This window comes from Ranitomeya variabilis, chromosome 1, assembly GCF_051348905.1.
Source record: "Ranitomeya variabilis isolate aRanVar5 chromosome 1, aRanVar5.hap1, whole genome shotgun sequence".
Lineage (NCBI taxonomy): Eukaryota > Metazoa > Chordata > Amphibia > Anura > Dendrobatidae > Ranitomeya > Ranitomeya variabilis.
The window spans coordinates 436,246,839-436,271,811 of NC_135232.1; positions in this window are offsets into that span (position 1 = coordinate 436,246,839).

Genomic DNA, 24,973 nt, shown 5'->3' on the forward strand with positions numbered 1-24,973 from the left:
TTAGTTCATGGTCAGTACAGTTACATCTTCCAAGAGCTTGTTCCTATTGAGGCTTATGCTAGTTCTCTGGCCATGGAGATCATGACAGGCTAGACCACGTTAGGCCTTATCTCTAAGGATTATATTAGTAATGAATATCCTGCATGATCGTTGTTTCACAAAGATGGCCAGGTATACTTGCAGAGAGTCACCAAACATTGGCCTACACAGAAGGTATTACAGAAACTGAGACAGGTATGTGGCATTCGCTACTGTGATCCCGACGATGAAGTGGTGGGGATTGCGACCGTCCCACCAGGTCATCAAAATAATATCTTGCCTCATCAGGAGCAGATCATACAGATGGATGTGGAAAGCCACTGAAGACTCAATGAAGTAGAGGTGATTTCTGAGCCCCTGAGGCTAACAGGAACCAGACAAGGCCTGATAATTGCACATACTATGGTAACAGTTTTGGATGGACAAGTGTCCGGTGTGCCAATGATTCTCCTGTTGTGCTTCATGCAGGTGAAAACATTGCAGATTTGTATGTGTATGGAGGAGAGGCAGTCCCCAAATTCCTGGTGGCCCTAATTGCTGAGAAACAGGAACTGTGGTCTGTGACTGTACCCAAAGCTATGATGACTCAGTTGACTCCAGAGTGGAATGGCAGGAAGATCTTCAAAACAATATGACTTGACACCAGTCAGTTGTCCTCTGAACAAATTCAGCTGATAGAAGGACTGTTATGGGAATTTCCAGCTGCTTTCTGCAGAAAAGATGATTTTATATGTACAATCCCCATTGAAAACGAGATTATGACAGGAGCGACACCTCCGAACCTTGAACAATATCAACAAATTGCCCCAACTTCTAACCTCTATTCTGTGTTGACTATCACAAGTTGAATAGTATCGCTGTATGAGATGCTTACCATTTGCCTAGAGTGGAAAAGTCCCTGATGGCGTTTCGACAGACAAAGTAGTTCTCAGCTTAGATCTGGTAAGTGGCTACTGGCAAGTCCCGGTGGCTGAAAGAGACAAGCCCTACACAGCTTTTATTTTACCAATGGTCCTGTAGGAGTTCAATAGAATGCCTTTTGGACTCCCCAAAGCACCTGAGATGTTTCAGTGGTTAATGAAGCACTGTTTGGGAGAGCTGAATTTTGAATTCATCTTTATCTATCAAGAAGACGTCATCGTTCATGCACCTACCTTCTAGCAAAATCTAAGAAGACTACAACAATTGGTGACCCATCTACAAGCTCACAGTCTGAAGTTGAAGTCTTGAAAGTTTAATTTGATTCAGTCAGAAATCGAATATTTAGGGTATGTGGTGTCTTCGGGTGAAGTCAGCCAGGCTGGAAGCTAAGTGGAAGCTGTAAGGAACAGACCTCCACCATGCACTCTTCAAGAGCTGCGAGCGTTCCTGGGACTAACAGAATATTTTTGACATTTCATCTTGAATTTCCATAAGATATCCGAGCCTCTTCACAAGTTACTGAAGGAGATTGCGAAAGGCCCAAAGAATCATCCCATTGCCTGGGGACTCTTGCAACAACGAGCCCTGGATCAGCTAAAAAAAGCCTTGACCAATGTCTGATGTTGGCATGGCCTCAATATAATTGTCCATTTATGAAAGTCTTCATGGATTGGGAGCGGTGCGGCCCAGAAGCAGAGGGGCCAGGAACGAGTAATAGTGTACCGCAGTCAGTCTTTGAGAAACTCCAAATGAAACCCAGATAACTACAGTTCCTGTAAGCTGGAGTTGTTGGTGATCTTCTGGGCCATGACTGAGAAGTTCACCGAATACTTCACTGGGTCACAGGAGTTGGTCAAACTAACAATAATCCATTGGCTCATGTGCAAAGTGTGAAGCTGGGGGCCCAGAAACAGAGTTTAATTACTCCATCAAGTACCTTTCTGGCAATGAGAAAGCTAATGCTGATGCATTTTTTCAAGTCATCTGTCCCATTTGCTCCAGAGAGGTGGATGATGAAGAAGAAGAGACGGAGACACCGGACTTAGGTCAAGTGGAACCCATGTCCTCTATAGCCAATACTAATGTAGTAACAGCAGGCCAGAAGGTGTTGCCCAGCAGGACATCGACCAAATCGGCCCAGACACAAGATGACGAAACTGTAATCTGGATGCTCAAGGACTGGCTACTAGAAAGGGAATGGCCTTCAGTGATGACTTGTGCTGAACTGTCCCCATATGACTGGCATATTCTGCATCAATGGGAAAGACTCCGTGCTAAAGATGGCATAATCTACCGGACAGTGTGTTTTCTGTCAGAGAGAAAAGAAATAGCAAATCAAGATTCCTAGCAGCATAGCTCGGAGTGTGGCTAAGGAGGGCCACGAAAAAAGTGCCCATTAAGGTCCAGAGAAAACTTACAAATGGATTCAATGATTTGTGTACTGTCCCCTGCTATCATCAATGAAGTCTGCCAGCAATGCAGAGCTTTTGCGAAGACACCGGAGTAGAGGGCTCCGACTCAAGGCATCCAGTCAACTGCACCCCTGGACTTCACGATGATCAATTATCTACTGGTCAGGCCTAGTGCAGGAGGGCTACAGTACTGTTTAGTAATGACGGATCACTTTTCAAAGTTTGCAGTGGCCATACTGACCTGCGACCAAATTGCAGAGACAGCATCTAGGATTGTGTGTAAACATTTCATCCAGGTATACAGATGTCTGAGGATTATTCACTCTGACTAAGAAGCATGCTTTCAAGGAAAAGTTGTCGAAAAGCTGTAAGAGGTCTATGGGATTCAGAGGTCCTGAGCAACACATATCACCAAAGAGAAATGGCGCATGTGAGCGATTTATTTGAACACTGCTGCAGAAGCTTCAAACCTCGGAGAGAGACAAGAAATTGCGATGGCTGGATTAGTTGCCTGAACTGCTCTGGGCTTAGAATAACTGAGTGCATAGCACTACTGGTTACACTCCCTATATGTTAATATTCGGACAGTTGGGAAGAGAAGTGTCTGAACATAACTTGAGTACCTCAACTGAAGAAAAACACTGCACTCTAGACTAGACATTAGCACCAAATGAGACAGAAAACTATTCACCAGTTAGTAGGAGACAAAATCTGTTACCCTGAGGCTATAGTTAAATCCAAATTGAACTGTTCACACCTAGGGACAGAGTGCTGGTCCACATAAAGACTACCATAGGAAAGTTGGATGTTCGCTGGGAGTCAGAACCATGCAAGGTGTTGAAGCATGTAATTCCGAAGAGACCAGTGAGCGATGGGAAGCAAGAGGAAGGATCTGGCCCACTATGCTGACTACATCGGAACATGTTTCACCTCTGTCGTTCTATTGATTCCCCATGACTACCTGGGTCTAAGTCCATCAGGAACAACACACCCCTAGTGGAAGATTATGATGATGATGAATGGTGGACTGTACCAGTCACACCAAGCGTAACAGACAGTACAGCTATAGCTCCCAAACCAGAGCTGCACAGAGGGAGAGAGAAGCTGAAGGCCCTATAGAACCCTTGGACCTTTCTGGCTTGTGTAAGTCAGGGCATCCCACAGCAGGCATTTCTTCACATAGGTATTTCCAAAATGAGTTTGAGTGGAACCAGATCTCGGTTGGTGCTGCTTTGCAGATATGTCAAAATGTTCATGGGGTGGAATTAAAGGGTTAATTACAGTTTACTGTATTGTTGGAGTTTTATAATGTAATATATTATCTGGCCAGTAGTGGGCAGTGGTGAGAGACCAGTGTTGGAGCACAGAGGTTTTTGGTGGTAGGTATGCGGTTAAGTGGAGTCGAAGGAAAATCCAGGTAGTAGTGAAGCTGTGGATCCTTGGAGAAAATCGGGATTGGGCGGTGTGACTCTGGATCTGTTGTTGGTGACTCTCAGACATGTTGTTCAACTTGACATGAGCAGACTCGGTGAGGACATTTCCTAAGAGTTTCAAGACGGTGTTTCTATCTCTTAGGGACTTAGGTAAGCCCTGCATTGGAGAGATGAGCATTCCCTAAGAGCTTTCAGATGGCATTTCTGATTATTCAGGTCTCAGCCCAGCAAGGACCCTTCTACTTCAGTTTCAGGATGTTCCGATACCATCTTTGATCTGATTATATATGCACATTTATAATTAGTCTTATAGAGGTCCAGTTAGTTAGGAGAAAAGGCATCTTCTGTAAGAAACACTGCGAAAACTGCTCCGAGTAGGCAATTATTAAAGTCCTTGCACAATACAGTAATTTTATTGATTTATGCATAGAAAGAGTTAACCACGTTGCATTTTGTGCGCATATAACTGTTAATTCTGTTTAAGTGCACCTGTGTATATTGTTAGTCAGTGTTTTTGAGAGTAACTGCTGTGATTGTATTTCTTACTTGCACACTGTTTATCTGCCATCCTTTCTTTTGTTTTATAAACTGGTGAGTAAATATTCAAATATTATCTAATCTTTGTGCGTGTCTGCTGATTGTTGCTGGCCGTCCCTCGTCCACATTTCAAAGACATAATCCTAACAGGCTAATTATGGTCTACTAGATGGCAGCCCGTTTCTAAAGAATCGGGAGTCTAGAATCCATATATACTTTATTTATTCAAATGTAAGATTAATACAATTAATAAATAATAGTAAGAAAGAACAAAAAATGGCTGCACTCACCAGCTCTTGACAATTCTTGACAGTACGGCACATTTCTGATTGGTCGCTCGCGGCAGGCGGCAACCCATCAGAAAAGTGCCGCGCACCACTAAGGCATATATCTTTGTCCACCCTGAGCGGGTGTAGGACGCTGGTGACGTCACTTATCTCCGGACATTATCTCCGGACAAAGCAACGGAAGTTGGCACAAATTGCCGGAAGTAGTATTCTAGGCAATTATATATTAGATTTTAATGTTATCAGTGTTTACCTTTGAACGTTTATATTGTATTGTCCTGTCACCAGCCATGTGTACGATTATCGGCCGAAAGCCTCTCTGGAACCAATAATCACCCCATGTAAAGGTATCTTTATAAGTTAAAGATTCAGAATACTATGACTTTTATCATATCCTGAACAGTCAAGTTTTTTATGAACCGTTAAGGTTTTCTGGTTGAAGTAAAAAAAACTCTGAGTGTTTACAGTTTGAAACCATAAATTGTTGAAAAATTATGTCATTCTTGAGTATATCACTCAATGGTGCTCATAAACGTGTCAAATTTGATCTATAATATACTTTAATATACGTTACTTTAATCTTTAATATACTTAAGAACAGGGCCCCAGACATCACACAGGGGGTCTGAAACACCGCACAGTGGTCCAAAATATCGCTGTGCTCTGCCTGGGGCCCCATATGCTGCCTGGGGCCCCTGTGCTCTGCCTGGGGCCCCATATGCTGCCTGGGGCCCCTGTGCTCTGCCTGGGGCCCCATGTTCTGCCTGGGGCCCCTGTGCTCTGCCTGGGGCCACTGTGCTCTGCCTGGGGCCCCATATGCTGCCTGGGGCCCCTGTGCTCTGCCTGGGGACCCATAGGCTGCTTGGGGCCCCTGTGCTCTACCTGGGACCACTGTGCTCTGCCTGGGGCCCCTGTGCTCTGCCTGGGGCCCCTGTGCTCTGCCTGGGGCCCCATGTTCTGCCTGGGGCCCCTGTGCTCTGCCTGGGGCCACTGTGCTCTGCCTGGGGCCCCATATGCTGCCTGGGGCCCCTGTGCTCTGCCTGGGGCCCCATATGCTGCCTATGGCCCCTGTGCTCTGCCTGGTGCCACTGTGCTCTGCCTGGGGCCCCATAGGCTGCCTGGGGCCCCTGTGCTCTGCCTGGGACCACTGTGCTCTGCCTGGGGCCCCATATGCTGCCTGGGGCCCCTGTGCTCTGCCTGGGGCCACTGTGCTCTGCCTGGGGCCCCATATGGTGCCTGGGGCCCCTGTGCTCTGCCTGGGTGTAGGACACTGGTGACGTCACTAATCTCCGGACATTAGCTCCGGACATTAGCTCCGGACATTATCTCCGGACATTAGCTCCGGACATTATCTCCGGACATTAGCTCCGGACAAAGCCACGGAAGTTGGCACAAATTGCAGGAAGTAGTATTCTAGGCAATTATATATTAGATAGTTTGATTGAGCAAACAAATCTCAAAGGGTGCCCAAACATTTATAGGCCCATTTTCCTTTTTGTAATTTTCAAAGTGTAAAAATGAAATATATACTGTATATCTAATATATAATTGCCTAGAATACTACTTCCTGCAATTTGTGCCAACTTCCGTGGCTTTGTCCGGAGCTAATGTCCGGAGATAATGTCCGGAGCTAATGTCCGGAGCTAATGTCCGGAGCTAATGTCCGGAGATAAGTGACGTCACCAGTGTCCTACACCCAGGCAGAGCACAGGGGCCCCAGGCAGCATATGGGGCCCCAGGCAGAGCACAGTGGCCCCAGGCAGAGCACAGGGGCCCCAGGCAGCATATGGGGCCCCAGGCAGAGCACAGTGGTCCCAGGCAGAGCACAGGGGCCCCAGGCAGCCTATGGGGCCCCAGGCAGAGCACAGGGGCCCCAGGCAGCATATGGGGCCCCAGGCAGAGCACAGTGGCCCCAGGCAGAGCACAGGGGCCCCAGGCAGAACATGGGGCCCCAGGCAGAGCACAGGGGCCCCAGGCAGAGCACAGGGGCCCCAGGCAGCATATGGGGCCCCAGGCAGAGCACAGGGGCCCCAGGCAGAGCACAGGCAGCATATGGGGCCCCAGGCAGAGCACAGGGGCCCCAGGCAGCATATGGGGCCCCAGGCAGAGCACAGTGGCCCCAGGCAGAGCACAGGGGCCCCAGGCAGAACATGGGGCCCCAGGCAGAGCACAGGGGCCCCAGGCAGAGCACAGGGGCCCCAGGCAGAGCACAGGGGCCCCAGGCAGAGCACAGGGGCCCCAGGCAGCATATGGGGCCCCAGGCAGAGCACAGTGGCCCCAGGCAGCATATGGGGCCCCAGGCAGAGCACAGTGGCCCCAGGCAGAGCACAGGGGCCCCAGGCAGCATATGGGGCCCCAGGCAGAGCACAGTGGTCCCAGGCAGAGCACAGGGGCCCCAGGCAGCTTATGGGGCCCCAGGCAGAGCACAGTGGCCCGAGGCAGAACATGGGGCCCCAGGCAGAGCACAGTGGCCACAGGCAGAGCACAGGGGCCCCAGGCAGAACATGGGGCCCCAGGCAGAGCACAGGGGCCCCAGGCAGAGCACAGGGGCCCCAGGCAGCATATGGGGCCCCAGGCAGAGCACAGGGGCCCCAGGCAGCATATGGGGCCCCAGGCAGAGCACAGTGGCCCCAGGCAGAGCACACACCAAATCGGAGGCCGAGGGGCCCCGCCAACCAAATCGGAGGCCGAGGGGCCCCTCCAACCAAATCGGAGGCCAAGGAGCCCCGCCCACCAAATCGAAGGCCGAGCGGCCCCGCCCACCAAAGCGGAGGCCGAGGGGCCCGGCCCCGCCCACCAAAGCGGAGGCCGAGGGGCCCGGCCCCGCCCACCAAAGCGGAGGCCGAGGGGCCCCGACCATCACATCGGAGGCCGAGGGGCCCTGCCCACCAAATCGGAGGCCGAGGGTCCCCGCCCACCAAATCGGAGGCCGAGGGTCCCCGCCCACCAAATCGGAGGCCGAGGGTCCCCGCCCACCAAATTGGAGGCCCAGGGTCCCCGCCCACCAAATCGGAGGCCGAGGGGCCCCTCCAACCAAATCGGAGGCCGAGGAGCCCCGCCCACCAAATCGAAGGCCGAGCGGCCCCGCCCACCAAAGCGGAGGCCGAGGGGCCCGGCCCCGCCCACCAAAGCGGAGGCCGAGGGGCCCCGACCACCACATCGGAGGCCGAGGGGCCCCGCCCACCAAATCGAAGGCCGAGCAGCCCCGCCCACCAAAGCGGAGGCCGAGGGGCCCGGCCCCGCCCACCAAAGCGGAGGCCGAGGGGCCCGGCCCCGCCCACCAAAGCGGAGGCCGAGGGGCCCCGACCACCACATCGGAGGCCGAGGGGCCCCGCCCACCAAATCGGAGGCCGAGGGTCCCCGCACACCAAATCGGAGGCCGAGGGTCCCCGCCCACCAAATCGGAGGCCGAGGGTCCCCGCCCACCAAATCGGAGGCCGAGGGTCCCCGCCCACCAAATCGGAGGCCGAGGGTCCCCGCCCACCAAATCGGAGGCCGAGGGTCCCCGCCCACCAAATCGGAGGCCGAGGGTCCCCGCCCACCAAATCGGAGGCCGGAGGTCCCCGCCCTCCAAATCGGAGGCCGAGGGGCCCCGCCCACCACATCGGAGGCCGAGGGTCCCCGCCCACCACATCGGAGGCCGAGGGTCCCCGCCCACCAAATCGGAGGCCGAGGGTCCCCGCCCACCAAATCGGAGGCTGAGGGTCCACACCATCCAAATCGGAGGCCGAGGGGCCCCGCCCACCAAATCGGAGGCCGACGGGCCCCACCCACCAAAGCGGAGGCCGAGGGTCCCCGCCCACCAAATCGGAGGCCGAGGGTCCCCGCCCACCAAATCGGAGGCCGAGGGTCCCCGCCCACCAAATTGGAGGCCGAGGGGCCCCTCCAACCAAATCGGAGGCCGAGGAGCCCCGCCCACCAAATCGAAGGTCGAGGGGCCCCGCCCACGAAAGCGGAGGCCGAGGGTCCCCGCACACCAAATCGGAGGCAGAGGGACCCCGCCCACCAAATCGGAGGCCGAGGGGCCCCGCCCACCAAAGCGGAGGCCGAGGGTCCCCGACCACCAAATCGGAGGCAGAGGGTCCCTGCCCACCAAATCGGAGGCCGAGGAGCCCCGCCCACCAAATCGAAGGCCGAGCGGCCCCGCCCACCAAAGCGGAGGCTGAGGGGCCTGGCCACGCCCACCAAAGTGGAGGCCGAGGGGCCCCGCCCACCACATCAGAGGCCGAGGGGCCCCGCCCACCAAATCGGAGGCCGAGGGTCCCCGCCCACCAAATCGGAGGCCGAGGGTCCCCGCCCACCAAATCGGAGGCCGAGGGTCCCCGCCCACCAAATTGGAGGCCGAGGGTCCCCGCCCACCAAATCGGAGGCCGAGGGGCCCCACCAACCAAATCGGAGGCCGAGGGTCCCTGCCCACCAAATCGGAGGCCGAGGAGCCCCGCCCACCAAATCGAAGGCCGAGCGGCCCCGCCCACCAAAGCGGAGGCTGAGGGGCCTGGCCCCGCCCACCAAAGTGGAGGCCGAGGGGCCCCGCCCACCACATCAGAGGCCGAGGGGCCCCGCCCACCAAATCGGAGGCCGAGGGTCCCCGCCCACCAAATCGGAGGCCGAGGGTCCCCGCCCACCAAATCGGAGGCCGAGGGTCCCCGCCCACCAAATTGGAGGCCGAGGGTCCCCGCCCACCAAATCGGAGGCCGAGGGGCCCCACCAACCAAATCGGAGGCCGAGGGTCCCCGCCCACCAAATCGGAGGCCGAGAGTCCCCGCCCACCAAATCAGAGGATAAGGGGCCCCGCCAACCAAATCGGAGGCCGAGGGGCCCCGCCAACCAAGTCGGAGGCCGAGGAGCCCCGCCCAACAAATCGAAGGCCGAGCGGCCCCACCCAGCAAAGCGGAGGCCGAGGGGCCCGGCCCCACCCACCAAAGCAGAGGCCGAGGGGCCCCGACCACCACATCGGAGGCCGAGGGGCCCCGCCCACCAAATCGGAGGCCGAGGGTCCCCGCCCACCAAATCGGAGGCCAAGGGTCCCCGCCCACCAAATTGGAGGCCGAGGGTCCCCGCCCACCAAATCAGAGGTCGAGGGGCCCCACCAACCAAATCGGAGGCCGAGGGGCCCCGCCAACCAAATCGGAGGCCGAGGGGCCCCGCCCACCAAATCGGAGGCCGAGGGTCCCCGCCCACCAAATCGGAGGCCGAGAGTCCCCGCCCACCAAATCGGAGGACAAGGGGCCCCGCCAACCAAATCGGAGGCCGAGGGGCCCCGCCAACCAATTCGGAGGCCGAGGAGCCCCGCCCAACAAATCGAAGGCCGAGCGGCCCCGCCCACCAAAGCGGAGGCCGAGGGGCCCGGCCCCGCCCACCAAATCGGAGGCCGAGGGGCCCCGCCCACCAAATCGGAGGCCGAGGGTCCCCGCCCACCAAATCGGAGGCCGAGGGTCCCCGCCCACCAAATCGGAGGCCGAGGGTCCCCGCCCACCAAATCGGAGGCCGAGGGGCCCCGCCCACCAAATCGAAGGCCGAGGGTCCCCGCCCACCAAATAGGAGGATAAGGGGCCCCGCCCACCAAATCGGAGGCCGAGGGGCCCCACCAACCAAATCGGAGCACGAGGAGCCCCGCCCACCAAATCGAAGGCCAAGCGGCCCCGCCCACAAAAGCGGAGGCAGAGGGACCCCGCCCACCAAATCGGAGGCCGTGGGGCCCCGCCAACCAAATCGGAGGCCGAGGGTCCCCGCCCACCAAATTATTCTTACATTTGAATAAATAAAGTATATATGGATTCTAGACTCCCGATTCTTTAGAATCGGGCTGCCATCTAGTCTAATATATAATTGCCTAAAATACTACTTCCTGCAATTTGTGCCAACTTCCGTGGCTTTGTCCGGAGCTAATGTCCGGAGCTAATGTCCGGAGCTAATGTCCGGAGCTAATGTCCGGAGATAAGTGACGTCACCAGTGTCCTACACCCAGGCAGAGCACAGGGGCCCCAGGCAGCATATGGGGCCCCAGGCAGAGCACAGTGGCCCCAGGCAGAGCACAGGGGCCCCAGGCAGCATATGGGGCCCCAGGCAGAACACAGTGATCCCAGGGTGAGCACAGGGGCCCCAGGCAGCCTATGGGGCCCCAGGCAGAGCACAGTGGCTCCAGGCAGAGCACAGGGGTCCCAGGCAGCATATGGGGCCCCAGGCAGAGCACAGGGGCCCCAGGCAGCATATGGGGCCCCAGGCAGAGCACAGTGGCCCCAGGCAGAGCACAGGGGCCCCAGGCAGAACATGGGGCCCCAGGCAGAGCACAGGGGCCCCAGGCAGCATATGGGGCCCCAGGCAGAGCACAGGGGCCCCAGGCAGAGCACAGGGGCCCCAGGCAGCATATGGGGCCCCAGGCAGAGCACAGTGGCCCCAGGCAGAGCACAGGGGCCCCAGGCAGAACATGGGGCCCCAGGCAGAGCACAGGGGCCCCAGGCAGAGCACAGGGGCCCCAGGCAGCATATGGGGCCCCAGGCAGAGCACAGGGGCCCCAGGCAGCATATGGGGCCCCAGGCAGAGTACAGTGGCCCCAGGCAGCATATGGGGCCCCAGGCAGAGCACAGTGGCCCCAGGCAGAGCACAGGGGCCCCATGCAGAGCACAGGGGCCCCAGGCAGCATATGGGGCCCCAGGCAGAGCACAGTGGTCCCAGGCAGAGCACAGGGGCCCCAGGCAGCTTATGGGGCCCCAGGCAGAGCACAGTGGCCCCAGGCAGAACATGGGGCCCCAGGCAGAGCACAGTGGCCCCAGGCAGAGCACAGGGGCCCCAGGCAGAACATGGGGCCCCAGGCAGAGCACAGGGGCCCCAGGCAGAGCACAGGGGCCCCAGGCAACATATGGGGCCCCAGGCAGCATATGGGGCCCCAGGCAGAGCACAGTAGCCCCAGGCAGAGCACAGGGGCCCCAGGCAGCATATGGGGCCCCAGGCAGAGCACAGTGGTCCCAGGCAGAGCACAGGGGCCCCAGGCAGCCTATGGGGCCCCAGGCAGAGCACAGTGGCCCCAGGCAGAACATGGGGCCCCAGGCAGAGCACAGTGGCCCCAGGCAGAGCACAGGGGCCCCAGGCAGAGCACAGGGGAACCAGGCAGCATATAAGGCCCCAGGCAGAGCACAGTGGCCCCAGGCAGAGCACAGGGGCCCCAGGCAGCATATGGGGCCCCAGGCAGCATATGGGGCCCCAGGCAGAGCACAGGGGCCCCAGGCAGCATATGGGGCCCCAGGCAGAGCACAGTGGCCCCAGGCAGAGCACAGCGATATTTTGGACCACTGTGCGGTGTTTCAGACCCCCTGTGTGATGTCTGGGGCCCTGTTCTTAAGTATATTAAAGATTAAAGTAACGTATATTAAAGTATATTATAGATCAAATTTGACACGTTTATGAGCACCATTGAGTGATATACTCAAGAATGACATAATTTTTCAACATTTTATGATTTCAAACTGTAAACACTCAGAGTTTTTTTTACTTCAACCAGAAAACCTTAACGGTTCATAAAAAACTTGACTGTTCAGGATATGATAAAAGTCATAGTATTCTGAATCTTTAACTTATAAAGATACCTTTACATGGGGTGATTATTGGTTCCAGAGAGGCTTTCGGCCGATAATCGTACACATGGCTGGTGACAGGACAATACAATATAAACGTACAAAGGTAAACACTGATAACATTAAAATCTAATATATAATTGCCTAGAATACTACTTCCGGCAATTTGTGCCAACTTCCGTGGCTTTGTCCGGAGATAATGTCCGGAGATAAGTGACGTCACCAGCGTCCTACACCCGCTCAGGGTGGACAAAGATATATGCCTTCGTGGTGCGCGGCACTTTTCTGATTGGTTGCCGCCTGCCGCGAGCGACCAATCAGAAATGTGCCGTACTGTCAAGAATTGTCAAGAGCTGGTGAGTGCAGCCATTTTTTGTTCTTTCTTACTATTATTTATTAATTGTATTATTCTTACATTTGAATAAATAAAGTATATATGGATTCTAGACTCCCGATTCTTTAGAATCGGGCTGCCATCTAGTCTAATATATAATTGCCTAGAATACTACTTCCTGCAATTTGTGCCAACTTCCGTGGCTTTGTCCGGAGCTAATGTCCGGAGATAATGTCCGGAGCTAAAGTCCGGAGCTAATGTCCGGAGCTAATGTCCGGAGATAAGTGACGTCACCAGTGTCCTACACCCAGGCAGAGCACAGGGGCCCCAGGCAGCATATGGGGCCCCAGGCAGAGCACAGTGGCCCCAGGCAGAGCACAGGGGCCCCAGGCAGCATATGGGGCCCCAGGCAGAGCACAGTGGTCCCAGGTAGAGCACAGGGGCCCCAGGCAGCCTATGGGGCCCCAGGCAGAGCACAGGGGCCCCAGGCAGCATATGGGGCCCCATGCAGAGCACAGTGGCCCCAGGCAGAGCACAGGGGCCCCAGGCAGCATATGGGGCCCCAGGCAGAGCACAGTGGTCCCAGGCAGAGCACAGGGGCCCCAGGCAGCCTATGGGGCCCCAGGCAGAGCACAGTGGCCCCAGGCAGAACATGGGGCCCCAGGCAGAGCACAGGGGCCCCAGGCAGAGCACAGGGGCCCCAGGCAGAGCACAGGGGCCCCAGGCAGCATATGGGGCCCCAGGCAGAGCACAGGGGCCCCAGGCAGCATATGGGGCCCCAGGCAGAGCACAGTGGCCCCAGGCAGAGCACAGGGGCCCCAGGCAGAACATGGGGCCCCAGGCAGAGCACAGGGGCCCCAGGCAGAGCACAGGGGCCCCAGGCAGCATATGGGGCCCCAGGCAGAGCACAGGGGCCCCAGGCAGCATATGGGGCCCCAGGCAGAGCACAGTGGCCCCAGGCAGAGCACAGGGGCCCCAGGCAGCATATGGGGCCCCAGGCAGAGCACAGTGGTCCCAGGCAGCATATGGGGCCCCAGGCAGAGCACAGGGGCCCCAGGCAGCATATGGGGCCCCAGGCAGAGCACAGGGGCCCCAGGCAGCATATGGGGCCCCAGGCAGAGCACAGTGGCCCCAGGCAGAGCACAGGGGCTCCAGGCAGAATATGGGGCCCCAGGCAGAGCACAGGGGCCCCAGGCAGCATATGGGGCCCCAGGCAGAGCACAGGGGCCCCAGGCAACATATGGGGCCCCAGGCAGAGCACAGTGGCCCCAGGCAGAGCACAGGGGCCCCAGGCAGAACATGGGGCCCCAGGCAGAGCACAGGGGCCCCAGGCAGAGCACAGGGGCCCCAGGCAGAGCACAGGGGCCCCAGGCAGCATATGGGGCCCCAGGCAGAGCACAGTGGCCCCAGGCAGCATATGGGGCCCCAGGCAGAGCACAGTGGCCCCAGGCAGAGCACAGGGGCCCCAGGCAGCATATGGGGCCCCAGGCAGAGCACAGTGGTCCCAGGCAGAGCACAGGGGCCCCAGGCAGCTTATGGGGCCCCAGGCAGAGCACAGTGGCCCGAGGCAGAACATGGGGCCCCAGGCAGAGCACAGTGGCCACAGGCAGAGCACAGGGGCCCCAGGCAGAACATGGGGCCCCAGGCAGAGCACAGGGGCCCCAGGCAGAGCACAGGGGCCCCAGGCAGCATATGGGGCCCCAGGCAGAGCACAGGGGCCCCAGGCAGCATATGGGGCCCCAGGCAGAGCACAGTGGCCCCAGGCAGAGCACACACCAAATCGGAGGCCGAGGGGCCCCGCCAACCAAATCGGAGGCCGAGGGGCCCCTCCAACCAAATCGGAGGCCGAGGAGCCCCGCCCACCAAATCGAAGGCCGAGCGGCCCCGCCCACCAAAGCGGAGGCCGAGGGGCCCGGCCCCGCCCACCAAAGCGGAGGCCGAGGGGCCCCGACCACCACATCGGAGGCCGAGGGGCCCCGCCCACCAAATCGGAGACCGAGGGTCCCCGCCCACCAAATCGGAGGCCGAGGGTCCCCGCCCACCAAATCGGAGGCCGAGGGTCCCCGCCCACCAAATTGGAGGCCGAGGGTCCCCGCCCACCAAATCGGAGGCCGAGGGGCCCCTCCAACCAAATCGGAGGCCGAGGAGCCCCGCCCACCAAATCGAAGGCCGAGCGGCCCCGCCCACCAAAGCGGAGGCCGAGGGGCCCGGCCCCGCCCACCAAAGCGGAGGCCGAGGGGCCCCGACCACCACATCGGAGGCCGAGGGGCCCCGCCCACCAAATCGAAGGCCGAGCAGCCCCGCCCACCAAAGCGGAGGCCGAGGAGCCCGGCCCCGCCCACCAAAGCGGAGGCCGAGGGGCCCGGCCCCGCCCACCAAAGCGGAGGCCGAGGGGCCCGGCCCCGCCCACCAAAGCGGAGGCCGAGGGGCCCGGCCCCGCCCACCAAAGCGGAGGCCGAGGGGCCCCGACCACCACATCGGAGGCCGAGGGGCCCCGCCCACCAAATCGGAGGCCGAGGGTCCCCGCCCACCAAATCGGAGGCCGAGGGTCCCCGCCCACCAAATCGGAGGCCGAGGGTCCCCGCCCACCAAATTGGAGGCCGAGGGTCCCCGCCCATTAAATCGGAGGCCGAGGGGCCCCGCCTACCAAATCGGAGGCCGAGGGTCCCCGCCCACCAAATCGGAGGCCGAGGGTCCCCGCCCACCAAATCGGAGGCCGAGGGTCCCCGCCCACCAAATCGGAGGCCGGGGGTCCCCGCCCTCCAAATCGGAGGCCGAGGGGCCCCGCCCACCACATCAGAGGCCGAGGGTCCCCGCCCACCACATCGGAGGCTGAGGGTCCCCGCCCACCAAATCGGAGGCCGAGGGTCCCCGCCCACCAAATCGGAGGCCGAGGGTCCACACCATCCAAATCGGAGGCCGAGGGGCCCCGCCCACCAAATCGGAGGCCGACGGGCCCCACCCACCAAAGCGGAGGCCGAGGGTCCCCGCCCACCAAATCGGAGGCCGAGGGTCCCCGCCCACCAAATCGGAGGCCAAGGGTCCCCGCCCACCAAATTGGAGGCCGAGGGGCCCCTCCAACCAAATCGGAGGCCGAGGAGCCCCGCCCACCAAATCGAAGGTCGAGGGGCCCCGCCCACGAAAGCGGAGGCCGAGGGTCCCCGCACACCAAATCGGAGGCAGAGGGACCCCGCCCACCAAATCGGAGGCCGAGGGGCCCCGCCCACCAAAGCGGAGGCCGAGGGTCCCCGACCACCAAATCGGAGGCCGAGGGTCCCTGCCCACCAAATCGGAGGCCGAGGAGCCCCGCCCACCAAATCGAAGGCCGAGCGGCCCCGCCCACCAAAGCGGAGGCTGAGGGGCCTGGCCCCGCCCACCAAAGTGGAGGCCGAGGGGCCCCGCCCACCACATCAGAGGCCGAGGGGCCCCGCCCACCAAATCGGAGGCCGAGGGTCCCCGCCCACCAAATCGGAGGCCGAGGGTCCCCGCCCACCAAATCGGAGGCCGAGGGTCCCCGCCCACCAAATTGGAGGCCGAGGGTCCCCGCCCACCAAATCGGAGGCCGAGGGGCCCCACCAACCAAATCGGAGGCCGAGGGTCCCCGCCCACCAAATCGGAGGCCGAGAGTCCCCGCCCACCAAATCGGAGGACAAGGGGCCCCGCCAACCAAATCGGAGGCCGAGGAGCCCCGCCCAACAAATCGAAGGCCGAGCGGCCCCGCCCAGCAAAGCGGAGGCCGAGGGGCCCGGCCCCGCCCACCAAAGCGGAGGCCGAGGGGCCCCGACCACCACATCGGAGGCCGAGGGGCCCCGCCCAGCAAAGCGGAGGCCGAGGGGCCCGGCCCCGCCCACCAAAGCGGAGGCCGAGGGGCCCCGACCACCACATCGGAGGCCGAGGGGCCCCGCCCACCAAATCGGAGGCCGAGGGTCCCCGCCCACCAAATCGGAGGCCGAGGGTCCCCGCCCACCAAATTGGAGGCCGAGGGTCCCCGCCCACCAAATCGGAGGCCGAGGGGCCCCACCAACCAAATCGGAGGCCGAGGGTCCCCGCCCACCAAATCGGAGGCCGAGAGTCCCCACCCACCAAATCAGAGGATAAGGGGCCCCGCCAACCAAATCGGAGGCCGAGGGGCCCCGCCAACCAATTCGGAGGCCGAGGAGCCCCGCCCAACAAATCGAAGGCCGAGCGGCCCCGCCCAGCAAAGCGGAGGCCGAGGGGCCCGGCCCCGCCCACCAAAGCGGAGGCCGAGGGGCCCCGACCACCACATCGGAGGCCGAGGGGCCCCGCCCACCAAATCGGAGGCCGAGGGTCCCCGCCCACCAAATCGGAGGCCAAGGGTCCCCGCCCACCAAATCGGAGGCCGAGGGTCCCCGCCCACCAAATCGGAGGTCGAGGGGCCCCACCAACCAAATCGGAGGCCGAGGGGCCCCGCCAACCAAATCGGAGGCCGAGGGGCCCCGCCCACCAAATCGGAGGCCGAGGGTCCCCGCCCACCAAATCGGAGGCCGAGAGTCCCCGCCCACCAAATCGGAGGACAAGGGGCCCCGCCAACCAAATCGGAGGCCGAGGGGCCTTGCCAACCAATTCGGAGGCCGAGGAGCCCCGCCCAACAAATCGAAGGCCGAGCGGCCCCGCCCACCAAAGCGGAGGCCGAGGGGCCCGGCCCCGCCCACCAAAGCGGAGGCCGAGGGGCCCCGCCCACCAAATCGGAGGCCGAGGGGCCCCGCCCACCAAATCGGAGGCCGAGGGTCCCCGCCCACCAAATCGGAGGCCGAGGGTCCCCGCCCACCAAATCGGAGGCCGAGGGTCCCCGCCCACCAAATCGAAGGCCGAGGGTCCCCGCCCACCAAATCGGAGGATAAGGGGCCCCGCCCACCAAATCGGAGGCCGAGGGGCCCCACCAACCAAATCGGAGCACGAGGAGCCCCGCCCACCAAATCGAAGGCCAAGCGGCCCCGCCCACCAAAGCGGAGGCAGAGGGACCCCGCCCACCGAATCGGAGGCCGTGGGGCCCCGCCAACCAAATCGGAGGCCGAGGGTCCCCGCCCACCAAATTATTCTTACATTTGAATAAATAAAGTATATATGGATTCTAGACTCCCGATTCTTTAGAATCGGGCTGCCATCTAGTCTAATATATAATTGCCTAAAATACTACTTCCTGCAATTTGTGCCAACTTCCGTGGCTTTGTCCGGAGCTAATGTCCGGAGCTAATGTCCGGAGCTAATGTCCGGAGCTAATGTCCGGAGATAAGTGACGTCACCAGTGTCCTACACCCAGGCAGAGCACAGGGGCCCCAGGCAGCATATGGGGCCCCAGGCAGAGCACAGTGGCCCCAGGCAGAGCACAGGGGCCCCAGGCAGCATATGGGGCCCCACGCAGAACACAGTGATCCCAGGCAGAGCACAGGGGCCCCAGGCAGCCTATGGGGCCCCAGGCAGAGCACAGTGGCTCCAGGCAGAGCACAGGGGTCCCAGGCAGCATATGGGGCCCCAGGCAGAGCACAGGGGCCCCAGGCAGCATATGGGGCCCCAGGCAGAGCACAGTGGCCCCAGGCAGAGCACAGGGGCCCCAGGCAGAACATGGGGCCCCAGGCAGAGCACAGGGGCCCCAGGCAGAGCACAGGGGCCCCAGGCAGCATATGGGGCCCCAGGCAGAGCACAGGGGCCCCAGGCAGAGCACAGGGGCCCCAGGCAGCATATGGGGCCCCAGGCAGAGCACAGTGGCCCCAGGCAGAGCACAGGGGCCCCAGGCAGAACATGGGGCCCCAGGCAGAGCACAGGGGCCCCAGGCAGAGCACAGGGGCCCCAGGCAGCATATGGGGCCCCAGGCAGAGCACAGGGGCCCCAGGCAGCATATGGGGCCCCAGGCAGAGTACAGTGGCCCCAGGCAGCATATGGGGCCCCAGGCAGAGCACAGTGGCCCCAGGCAGAGAACAGGGGCCCCATGCAGAGCACAGGGGCCCCAGGCAGCATATGGGGCCCCAGGCAGAGCACAGTGGTCCCAGGCAGAGCACAGGGGCCCCAGGCAGCTTATGGGGCCCCAGGCAGAGCACAGTGGCCCCAGGCAGAACATGGGGCCCCAGGCAGAGCACAGTGGCCCCAGGCAGAGCACAGGGGCCCCAGGCAGAACATGGGGCCCCAGGCAGAGCACAGGGGCCCCAGGCAGAGCACAGGGGCCCCAGGCAACATATGGGGCCCCAGGCAGCATATGGGGCCCCAGGCAGAGCACAGTAGCCCCAGGCAGAGCACAGGGGCCCCAGGCAGCATATGGGGCCCCAGGCAGAGCACAGTGGTCCCAGGCAGAGCACAGGGGCCCCAGGCAGCCTATGGGGCCCCAGGCAGAGCACAGTGGCCCCAGGCAGAACATGGGGCCCCAGGCAGAGCACAGTGGCCCCAGGCAGAGCACAGGGGCCCCAGGCAGAGCACAGGGGCCCCAGGCAGCATATAAGGCCCCAGGCAGAGCACAGTGGCCCCAGGCAGAGCACAGGGGCCCCAGGCAGAACATGGGGCCCCAGGCAGAGCACAGGGGCCCCAGGCAGCATATGGGGCCCCAGGCAGCATATGGGGCCCCAGGCAGAGCACAGGGGCCCCAGGCAGCATATGGGGCCCCAGGCAGAGCACAGTGGCCCCAGGCAGAGCACAGCGATATTTTGGACCACTGTGCGGTGTTTCAGACCCCCTGTGTGATGTCTGGGGCCCTGTTCTTAAGTATATTAAAGATTAAAGTAACGTATATTAAAGTATATTATAGATCAAATTTGACACGTTTATGAGCACCATTGAGTGATATACTCAAGAATGACATAATTTTTCAACAATTTATGGTTTCAAACTGTAAACACTCAGAGTTTTTTTTACTTCAACCAGAAAACCTTAACGGTTCATAAAAAACTTGACTGATCAGGATATGATAAAAGTCATAGTATTCTGAATCTTTAACTTATAAAGATACCTTTACATGGGGTGATTATTGGTTCCAGAGAGGCTTTCGGCCGATAATCGTACACATGGCTGGTGACAGGACAATACAATATAAACGTACAAAGGTAAACACTGATAACATTAAAATCTAATATATAATTGCCTAGAATACTACTTCCGGCAATTTGTGCCAACTTCCGTGGCTTTGTCCGGAGATAATGTCCGGAGATAAGTGACGTCACCAGCGTCCTACACCCGCTCAGGGTGGACAAAGATATATGCCTTCGTGGTGCGCGGCACTTTTCTGATTGGTTGCCGCCTGCCGCGAGCGACCAATCAGAAATGTGCCGTACTGTCAAGAATTGTCAAGAGCTGGTGAGTGCAGCCATTTTTTGTTCTTTCTTACTATTATTTATTAATTGTATTATTCTTACATTTGAATAAATAAAGTATATATGGATTCTAGACTCCCGATTCTTTAGAATCGGGCTGCCATCTAGTCTAATATATAATTGCCTAGAATACTACTTCCTGCAATTTGTGCCAACTTCCGTGGCTTTGTCCGGAGCTAATGTCCGGAGATAATGTCCGGAGCTAAAGTCCGGAGCTAATGTCCGGAGATAAGTGACGTCACCAGTGTCCTACACCCAGGCAGAGCACAGGGGCCCCAGGCAGCATATGGGGCCCCAGGCAGAGCACAGTGGCCCCAGGCAGAGCACAGGGGCCCCAGGCAGCATATGGGGCCCCAGGCAGAGCACAGTGGTCCCAGGTAGAGCACAGGGGCCCCAGGCAGCTTATGGGGCCCCAGGCAGAGCACAGGGGCCCCAGGCAGCATATGGGGCCCCAGGCAGAGCACAGTGGCCCCAGGCAGAGCACAGGGGCCCCAGGCAGCATATGGGGCCCCAGGCAGAGCACAGTGGTCCCAGGCAGAGCACAGGGGCCCCAGGCAGCCTATGGGGCCCCAGGCAGAGCACAGTGGCCCCAGGCAGAACATGGGGCCCCAGGCAGAGCACAGGGGCCCCAGGCAGAGCACAGGGGCCCCAGGCAGCATATGGGGCCCCAGGCAGAGCACAGGGGCCCCAGGCAGCATATGGGGCCCCAGGCAGAGCACAGTGGCCCCAGGCAGAGCACAGGGGCCCCAGGCAGAACATGGGGCCCCAGGCAGAGCACAGGGGCCCCAGGCAGAGCACAGGGCCCCAGGCAGCATATGGGGCCCCAGGCAGAGCACAGGGGCCCCCGGCAGCATATGGGGCCCCAGGCAGAGCACAGTGGCCCCAGGCAGAGCACAGGGGCCCCAAGCAGCATATGGGGCCCCAGGCAGAGCACAGTGGTCCCAGGCAGAGCACAGGGGCCCCAGACAGCATATGGGGCCCCAGGCAGAGCACAGGGGCCCCAGGCAGCATATGGGGCCCCAGGCAGAGCACAGTGGCCCCAGGCAGAACATGGGGCCCCAGGCAGAGCACAGGGTCACCAGGCAGAGCACAGGGGCCCCAGGCAGTATATGGGGCCCCAGGCAGAGCACAGGGGCCCCAGGCAGCATATGGGGCCCCAGGCAGAGCACAGTGGCCCCAGGTAGAGCACAGGGGCCCCAGGCAGAACATGGGGCCCCAGGCAGAGCACAGGGGCCCCAGGCAGAGCACAGGGGCCCCAGGCAGCATATTGGGCACCAGGCAGAGCACAGGGGCCCCAGGCAGCATATGGGGCCCCAGGCAGAGCACAGGGGCCCCAGGCAGCATATGGGGCCCCAGGCAGAGCACAGTGGCCCCAGGCAGAACATGGGGCCCCAGGCAGAGCACAGGGTCACCAGGCAGAGCACAGGGGCCCCAGGCAGTATATGGGGCCCCAGGCAGAGCACAGGGGCCCCAGGCAGCATATGGGGCCCCAGGCAGAGCACAGTGGCCCCAGGTAGAGCACAGGGGCCCCAGGCAGAACATGGGGCCCCAGGCAGAGCACAGGGGCCCCAGGCAGAGCACAGGGGCCCCAGGCAGCATATTGGGCACCAGGCAGAGCACAGGGGCCCCAGGCAGCATATGGGGCCCCAGGCAGAGCACAGGGGCCCCAGGCAGCATATGGGGCCCCAGGCAGAGCACAGTGGCCCCAGGCAGAGCACAGGGGCCCCAGGCAGAACATGGGGCCCCAGGCAGAGCACAGGGGCCCCAGGCAGAGCACAGGGGCCCCAGGCAGCATATGGGGCCCCAGGCAGAGCACAGGGGCCCCAGGCAGCATATGGGGCCTTAGGCAGAGCACAGTGGCCCCAGGCAGAGCACAGGGGCCCCAGGCAGCTTATGGGGCCCCAGGCAGAGCACAGTGGCCCCAGGCAGAACATGGGGCCCAAGGAAGAGCACAGGGGCCCCAGGCAGAGCACAGGGGCCCCAGGCAGCATATGGGGCCCCAGGCAGAGCACAGTGGCCCCAGGCAGAGCACAGGGGCGCCAGGCAGAACATGGGGCCCCAGGCAGAGCACAGGGGCCCCAGGCAGAGCACAGGGGCCCCAGGCAGCATATGGGGCCCCAGGCAGAGCACAGGGGCCCCATGCAGCATATGGGGCCCCAGGCAGAGCACAGTGGCCCCAGGCAGCATATGGGGCCCCAGGCAGAGCACAGGGGCCCCAGGCAGCCTATGGGGCCCCAGGCAGAGCACAGTGGCCCCAGGCAGAACATGGGGCCCCAGGCAGAGCACAGGGGCCCCAGGCAGAGCACAGTGGTCCCAGGTAGAGCACAGGGGCCCCAGGCAGCCTATGGGGCCCCAGGCAGAGCACAGGGGCCCCAGGCAGCATATGGGGCCCCAGGCAGAGCACAGGGGCCCCAGGAAGCATATGGGGCCCTAGGCAGAGCACAGTGGCCCCAGGTAGAACATGGGGCCCCAGGCAGAGCACAGGGGCCCCAGGCAGAGCACAGGGGCCCCAGGCAGCATATGGGGCCCCAGGCAGAGCACAGGGGCCCCAGGCAGCATATGGTGCCCCAGGCAGAGCACAGCGATATTTTGGACCACTGTGCGGTGATTCAGACTCCCTGTGTGATGTCTGGGGCCCTGTTCTTAAGTATATTAAAGATTAAAGTAACGTATATTAAAGTATATTATAGATCAAATTTGACACGTTTATGAGCACCATTGAGTGATATACTCAAGAATGACATAATTTTTCAACATTTTATGGTTTCAAACTGTAAACACTCAGAGTTTTTTTTACTTCAACCAGAAAACCTTAACGGTTCATAAAAAACTTGACTGTTCAGGATATGATAAAAGTCATAGTATTCTGAATCTTTAACTTATAAAGATACCTTTACATGGGGTGATTATTGGTTCCAGAGAGGCTTTTGGCCGATAATCGTACACATGGCTGGTGACAGGACAATCTAATATATAAGTGCCTAGAATACTACTTCCGGCAATTTGTGCCAACTTCCGTGGCTTTGTCCGGAGATAATGTCCGGAGATAAGTGACGTCACCAGCGTCCTACACCCGCTCAGGGTGGACAAAGATATATGCCTTCGTGGTGCGCGGCACTTTTCTGATTGGTTGCCGCCTGCCGCGAGCGACCAATCAGAAATGTGCCGCACTGTGACACACTCCGCCCGCCATTTTGGTGTGATTTTTGAATTTTTACCTCACAGCAAGTTTCTACTGCGTGGAGGCGGTCCCAGTGACGTCGCTCTTCAAGCTCCTGCCGAATTTCGTCAAAAAAATGATAATACCATTTACCAAAACTATATATATTTAGTTGTGAAGTGGTTCAGTGACATTTTCACACCAATTTTGAACTTTTGTTTGGTGTTTTCTCCATATACTGCCTATTATTCACTTACTGTTATACTGAGAGACTGCCGTTTATTAACCTCTTCTTTGCCACACTGGGTATATTGCTCTATTATTTGCCACATAAGGACATTGTCCATTATTGCCCAGCAATTTCTCTGCAATATAAACTGCCTATTTATTAATATCTGTATTCCTGCAAAGAACTATTGCCTATTATTAACTGGCTATTTTCCTACTACCTGACACTGCCTCTTATTAACCTGTTGTTTGCCACCACCACGCTTAAAGCTGTTTAGCTTAGCCAACATGAGCTCTAATAGTAAGGATACTAATGACACAGAGCCCAAAGCTGCTGATGGCGCACGTAAGATTAGGTCTGATATAAAGTATACTAATAATGCAGAGCAAAAAGACGCCGATGCCGCACGTAAGCGTAAACAGCGTGCTAACAAGAGTACAGAGGATAGATGCAAGCGCCTGGACACTGTTAAGTATAGTAATGACACAGAGTCCAAAGCTGCTCATGGCGCACGTAAGATCAGGTCTGATATAAAGTATGGTAATGATGCAGAGCGAAAAGCCGCCGATGCCGCACATAAGCGTAAACAGCGTGTTAACAAGAGTACAGAGGATAGATGCAAGTGCCTGGATACTGTTAAGTATACTAATGACACAGAGCCCAAAGCTGCTGATGGCGCACGTAAGATCAGGTCTGATATAAAGTATGGTAATGATGCAGAGCGAAAAGCCGCCGATGCCGCACGTAAGCGCAAACAGCGTGTTAACAAGAGTACAGAGGATAGATGCAAGCGCCTGGATACTGTTAAGTATACTAATGACACAGAGTGTAAAGCTGCTGATGGCGCACGTAAGATCAGGTCTGATATAAAGTATGGTAATGATGCAGAGCGAAAAGCCGCCGATGCCACACATAAGCGCAAACAGCGTGTTAACAAGAGTACAGAGGATAGATGCAAGCGCCTGGATACTGTTAAGTATACTAATGACACAGAGTCCAAAGCTGCTGATGGCGCACGAAAGATCAGGTCTGATATAAAGTATGGTAATGATGCAGAGCGAAAAGCCGCCGATGCTGCACGTAAGCGCAAACAGCGTGCTAACAAGAGTACAGAGGAGAGATGCAAGCGCCTGGACACTGTTAAGTATACTAATGACACAGAGCCCAAAGCTGCTGATGGCGCACGTAACATCAGGTCTGATAATAAGTATACCAATGACGCAGAGCGAAAAGCCGCCGATGCTGCACGTAAGCGTAAACAGCGTGCTAACAAGAGTACAGAGGATAGATGCAAGCGCCTGGACACTGTTAAGTATACTAATGACACAGAGCCCAAAGCTGCTGATGGCGCACGTAACATCAGGTCTGATAATAAGTATACCAATTACGCACAGCGAAAAGACACCGATGCTGCACGTAAGCGCAAACAGCGTGCTAACAAGAGTACAGAGGCTAGATGCAAGCGCCTGGACACTGTTAAGTATACTAATGACACAGAGCCCAAAGCTGCTGATGGCGCACGTAACATCAGGTCTGATAATAAGTATACCAATGACGCAGAGCGAAAAGCCGCCAATGCCGCACGTAAGCGCAAACAGCGTGCTAACGAGACTACAGAGGACAGACAGAAGCGCCTGGACACTGTTAATGCTGCTTGCAATAAACGCATTACTAATGAGTCTTTTGAGGACAAAACTAATCGATTAAGTAATAAAGCTGCTGCTGCACGCTCTC